We start from the raw sequence: 6593 nt of genomic DNA on the forward strand, positions 1-6593 counted from the left end.
AAATTTTTCGAAGTGCGGAGATCTCTGTGGGGACTGCCCTGAATGGAGATCCGAAGGCAGAGAATTTTTTCTGTAGAGATGGGGATGGAGACTAAAATCCTCCCGAGATAGGCACGAGGACTCGAGCGAGAATCCCCGTCCCGTCTCCGATAATTCCCCAAATTCTTAAGTTTATTTAAATACCTTGAATTTATTTTTAATATAGGGACTTTTTAGTAATTTCACCTATGAAAATCCTAACCCTACCTTATTGAATGTCTTCCATTCTCTTCTACTACTCCACTTAGCACCGTTTCGAAGCCCTAACTCTCCAGAAAAGTTCAAAACTCCCAATCCCCATAATTGTATCCACAGTCACAGCCATAGCAGCATACCCCCTCGCCAGTCGCTACCGGCCACTCTTCCTGCTCAGTGCTTACCCCCTTATGCACTATAATTTGTTATGTTATATTTCTTGACTTATAATCTTGGATAAGATATGTTTGTAATAATGTTTTGTAGTTTTTTTTTTAATTTTTCACTATAATTTTCATATAAATGTTCAACATAGGGAGATGGGGAATGGGGCCCCGCGAAAAACACGGAGAACGCGGGAAATGGGGATGGGGACAATTATCCCCCCATGGCGAGGATCGGGGCGGGGATGGGATCGATTCTGGGGGCGGGGACGGGGAGCAAGGAGGTATCCCCTGCCCCGTCCTGCCCCATTGACATTCCTATCTTCCACCATCATTTTCAAAAGTCTTTTGAACAACCTTGGCATAATCCTAAATAATTATGAGCTATTTGGGGTCTCATGAAAGATTGTTGGAATACCTTCTTATTTCTTCAACTCCACATCTTCCAACATGCTACTACAAAGATGTTGCACCACCTGGTTTGCGATGCATTTTTCCAATTCGATCCCAAGTATTTGGAGATCCAATCCTTCAAAAGAACGAAGAAGAAATTCTGGAGTTTTCTTTGCTCTACTAATTTTCAACAAATTTGCGCTGCCCTGGAGCAGTCCCTTAAGACATGAATGGTGCTTTCTATCTCAGTTTTGCAGTGGTGACATAACGGCGATGCACCATACCATCTCTGTCTCATAGAGTTTGTTTTCAGTCTATCATGCGCAGCTTGTAGATGAGATTTTTCATTCTCTGTGGTTCTCTCCAACCCCAAATTCTTTTCCAAAGCTCCTCTACATTGTCTATTGCTTGAGCTATGGCTTGATATGCTGATTTAACCGTGAAGATACCATCATGAGTATGTTTTCAAGCTAGGTTATCTGGAGGATCCAATTCCTTAGGAGCTGGGTTAGCCCGCAGCCAAAGTAAACATTCATCTGGGAGTAGCATTTGCAGATCATCCCATTTTTAATTGCTATCCGCTGTTACATACTTCTTGACTTCCACCGTTGCATTTGGTAGGATATAATCTCTGAGGCAAGATTTCCATATTCAGCCAATTGTCCACCCAAAACTTGGTATCATCTTCATTTCCAACCCTGTGAATTACTCCTTCTTCTATGATTGGACAGCAACTGTGCAAAGCTTTCCACAAATCTAAACCACTGCGTTTTACTTGGAGGAGAGTGTTTTTCACCTCAACATGGTACTTGCTCCACAACACCCTTGTCCATATAGTTGGTTAGGTTTCATTACCATCTCCCAACAAATTTTAGTCAGGAAAGTAGTATTCATATGCTCAAGCCTCTTGAACCCCAACCCACCTTCATATTTGTGTTTGCACAATATGTCCCACTTTATCATGTGGACTTTTCTATTGTCTTCATTCGATTCCCATACAAAGCTTCTCTGAGTCTTCTCAATATTGGTACAAATAGTTTTAGGAACTCTTCCATGTTGCATTGCAATGTTGGCTACTGGGCCAATTGCTGTTTGCGCAAGAACTACCCTACTTACCATAGACAAGATCTTTTGTTTCCACCCCTTCAACTTTGACTTGACCTTCTCAAGAATGTGTCCATATCTTCTTTTCATACCCCGCCCCTCAATAATGTGTGCTCATAGATACCTCCCAACTTCCTTTGTTTCATTGAACCCCAATGTTTGAATGATCATTCTACGAGTCTCATTTCCAACCTTCTTGAAAAAATACACTTGGGTTTTCTGAGAATTCACAATTGGCCCCGACGCAGCACAGAATTTATCTAAGCAATTTTTAATAGCATTCATTTGTCCTTGTGAAGCTTCTGCAAATAATATCAAATCGTCGACGGACAGGAGGTGGGATATAGTGGGTTCATTTCTACCAACAGTGATTGGTTTTCACGTATCATTGTTAATCATGTCCTCTCTTATATGAGATAACCGATCAAGATAGATGACGAATATATATATGGAGACATTGGGCCATGTTGTCGAATGCTACAGGACGGTTGAAATTTCTTGGTAGGCTCTCCGTTCCATAGGATTTGAAAGTCAGGTGTCCTTATACAACACATAATAATATAAGGTATTGAGAAATCATAAAGGCATTGCTTGATGAATTTCCAACTTAGGTGGTCATATGCCTTCTTGAGATTGATTTTTATTGCCATGTGCCCCTTCTTGGCAGCAGATTTTCTCATGGTATGGATGAGCTCCTTGGCAATAATTATATTGTCCTGTATCCTTCTTCCAGGTACAAAGCTGGATTGGGCAAGGGAGATTCTGTCGCTTAGTATCCTTTTGATTCTGTTAGCGATGATCTTTGTTACAGTTTTATACGAAACATTACACAAAGATATCGGTCTAAAGTGATTAATAAACTCCGGGTGTTCATTTTTTGAAATAAGGGTTAGGAAAGTGTTGTTAACTTCTCTAGTAATACCTAGGCTGCTCCAGCATTTCAAGACAAATTCCTTTAAGCTTTCCCCTACCACTTGCCAATTTTGCTTATAGAATCCCGCTTGAAGTCCATCCTCGCCAGGTGGTTTGAGGGAGCCCATTGTGTTGATGGCCTGAATAACTTTCTTTGGTATGACGGGGCTTTTCAAACTCTCTTGTTCACCACTCACTAGAGCAGGGTAGAAGCTCTTTATATTAAGCACACAAATTCTATTTAGATCAGACTCTTGGAACAAATTGTTATAATAGTCGCAAGCAAGGGTCCTTAAGGCTTCATTGTCTTCAATCCATTTTCCGTTCGTCCCCTTCAATTTCATGATCTTATTCCTCCTTCTCCTAATTATTGCCTTGGTATGGTAATATCTCATATTTCGATCTCCATCCACCATCCAATTTTCTCTATAGACTTTTGAATCCAAAAGGTTTGCTCCCTATCCAACACCTCTTCTAATTCTTGGTTGAGCTCTTCTTCTAAATTTTCCAAAAACACATTGTAACCATACCTCAGTGAGTTCTGCACACCCTTCAGCCTGTTCAAAATGACCTTTTTTTTAATAAGTGACCAAAAGTATCCTGATTCCATTTTTTTCTCCGCAAAAGTGGAAGTAGCAATAGGAAGTGACATGTTTTTGGGCCAGGCCTCAGTTATAAAGGATTTGAAATCATGATGTTGCATCCACATGAACTCAAATCTAAAGGGTTTAGTTTTGGGTAAATAATGCTTACCTTCGCATCTTATAAGAATAGGATGGTGGTTAGATCAGACTCTTGGAAAAGTTTCTACCATCACTTCGTGAAATGCCAACCTCCATTTTTTGTTGTGTAAACTCCGGATAATTAGTAAATAATTGACCCATAAATTAATTATTATTTAAAAAATTAAAAAATTAAATTTTATAGCTTAATGGAGTAGAAATAATTAAAATATGAATTTTGACACTAATTTTAAAGATTTTGGCCCAAAGTTGGGCCAACAATTAAATCGGATGAACCGGGCCCAGGTGGGCCTAAGCCCACCTACACAACCCATATATATAAGCTTGCTTTAGCCACCCCCCCAAACACAATGAAACACGCTGAACTTGGGAGAAAGGGGAGAAAATATGAACCCTAACTCCACTCAATCTTCTATCCTCCATATCTTTCAATCTGGAGCTCCGATTGACAAGCCGTAAGTGGTAATGCGTTTGTCTCAAAATTCTCTACAAAACCCAACCAACAATTTGGTAAGAAAATTCTGATTTCATGCCCAGTTATCCCCTTTTCAGTTTTGTGATTTGAGATTTGGTATTGAGAGATTTTGTGATTTTGATGGTTTAGGGGTACTCTACCAGTAGATAATTATTGGATTTTGTCTAATTAATCCGCGGGTAAGATAATGAAATTCTAAACCCTTGTGATTATTCAATTATATGAACCCTAGTTATTAATTTAGTAAATTTCATGAAAATACATTGAATTGTGTTGAATTTAGTGTTGAATTGGCAAATTGGAGCTTGATGGATTTGGAGTCTTGGAAGCTTGACGTTTGGTGTTTCGAGCTTAGGGAGGAATCAACCAAAGTATGGTTTTTGTTTCTTGTAGTTAATATATAATATTGCGTGAAAACTTAGGCTAGTTATCTGTAAGATAGATTGAACGGTATGAGTTGATTGAGTAATGTGGTTAGTAAATGAGTATTTGTATATGTATGTATGACATTGGTGGTAGTATTGTGAATTTGAGTTGTTGATATTTAATGTTGATGTTAGATTTGGTTGTGAGTGGTTTTTGTTTTGTATGGGTTACATGTGTGTATATATGTGATATATGATGAGGCTGATGATGTATTGGTGGGATTTATGTTAGAAGGGAATGTGTTGAAATTGATATGTGATGAATATGATGAGGATTTGAGGGTTATGAAGTGATGATAATTGTTGATGTTCGTGAGGATTGGGGATACTTATGAATGTGTAATGTGAATTGATTTGAGAAATTGGGTGTAGAATGATTGAGGAAAGATGGAGAGGTAATTGGTAGTGATTTATATTTGGAATTGAAGTAAGTTGGATCGAGGATTTTGGAAAACTAGTGTTTAGAAACTTTTGGTAAAAGATTGATTTTTTACTAACTTCGGTGGGTCGTAACTCAGCTTCCAGATTCCCGATTTTTGCAAAATTTATTTTGAATTAAAATTGAGTCCGTGAAGTTTATTCCGTTCAAAGAACGGATGAAAAATCATTTAAAACGAAAAAGTTATGCGCGATTGAAGTTTGGTACAAATATTTGGTTTTTTGCAAACTTAGTAACTTTTCAGGAAAAAGAGGTGGTCGCGTACGAAAACGTGCACGCGACGCGGGATTTGGGCTCTGCCTAGGCGTTCCACGTACGCACACTTGCAAATTTGGACGCTCGCGTACGCGAGCAGTATACGCGACATGAGAATCCCCATTGTTTTGAAATCTCGCGTATGCTGACATAGTCTCGCGTATGCGGAACCTCTGTTTTATCCAAATGTGATATTTTTGAATGTTTAACCAAACCTCTAGCTTTTCAAACCTCTTTTATACTTGTTTAAGGTCCGTTAGTGAGTCTTTAAGCCTTAGAACGGGGATGAGTTTGTTAAATAAGTTGAGGAGATACTTGGGAGGATTTTGCGAAGTGTTATCTGAATTAATGAGGCATTGGTAATATTGAATAAGAAGTAAATAATGAAGATAATGATAATAGTAATGAAATTTGGTTGAGTTTAGAGGTGTTTGATGATGAGGTTGGCTATGAGAAAGAAGAATAAGGAGAGTTGAGTTAATTATGAACTTTGAATAAAATAAAATGAGATTGATTGAGATATATGAGACCGGGTAAGATGCAGTGGTGTTGTCAACTTGCTCTAGGTAAGAAATAAAGAAGAAGAATGGTTGAAAGTGATTATGAAGACAATGATTATAAATGTGAAGTGTGAATGTATGTTCTGTTTTATTTTGTTGCATCATTTTCTCTCTTGTAAAGTGTGTCGGACACTATATCCCATGAGTGTGACGGACACTATATCCCAAGAGCATGGCCGGCGCTATATCCCAAGAGTGTGAGAATAATTTATCCCAGGAAATGTGATGGGCACTATATCCCATGAATGTAGCGGGCACTATATCCCAAGAGTGTGACGGACATTATATCCCAAGAGTGTGGAGGCATGTCAGAAAGACAATATCCGGATTAGCTACCTGGTGTGTCGGGTTCTGACAAAGTAACCGACACGTGAGCTCACAGCCAGTAGGACAGGCATACATAATATGCATTTGTATGTTTTGCTTGAGTGTGCATTGTTTTGGTTTGCTTAACTTCTTTACCTCTGCTTATCTGCTACTTGTTCTACTTGCTGTAACTGCTATCTATATCTGTGTTTTCCTTGTATGTTTTGTTTGTCTTTGCAATTGAGAGGTTCCTCATTTGGCGGAGGTGTAATGAGGGTAGTTCCACTGGTGTTTTGGAGGGTTGGAAGAAGCAAAAGTGAAGTGTTGAGTTAGGATTAGATTCAAAACTTGAGAACCTTAGACATTTACCAAATTTCTGGTTTAGTTATTCGTTTAAGTTTAAATCTGAGTGTCAGAGTTCTAGGATTGCCTCTGACTTTTTCGAGATGTTTTATATTAACTATGACGACACCTTTACCATACTGAGAACCTCCAGTTCTCATTCTATACATATATTGTTGTTTTCAGATGCAAGACGCGAAGCACCACACTGAGCATTCTGGAGACTCTTGGAAGCGAAGAA

The sequence above is a fragment of the Arachis ipaensis genome, chromosome B5 (genome assembly GCF_059453495.1).
Source record: "Arachis ipaensis isolate K30076 ecotype BB chromosome B5, ASM5945349v1, whole genome shotgun sequence".
NCBI lineage: Eukaryota > Viridiplantae > Streptophyta > Magnoliopsida > Fabales > Fabaceae > Arachis > Arachis ipaensis.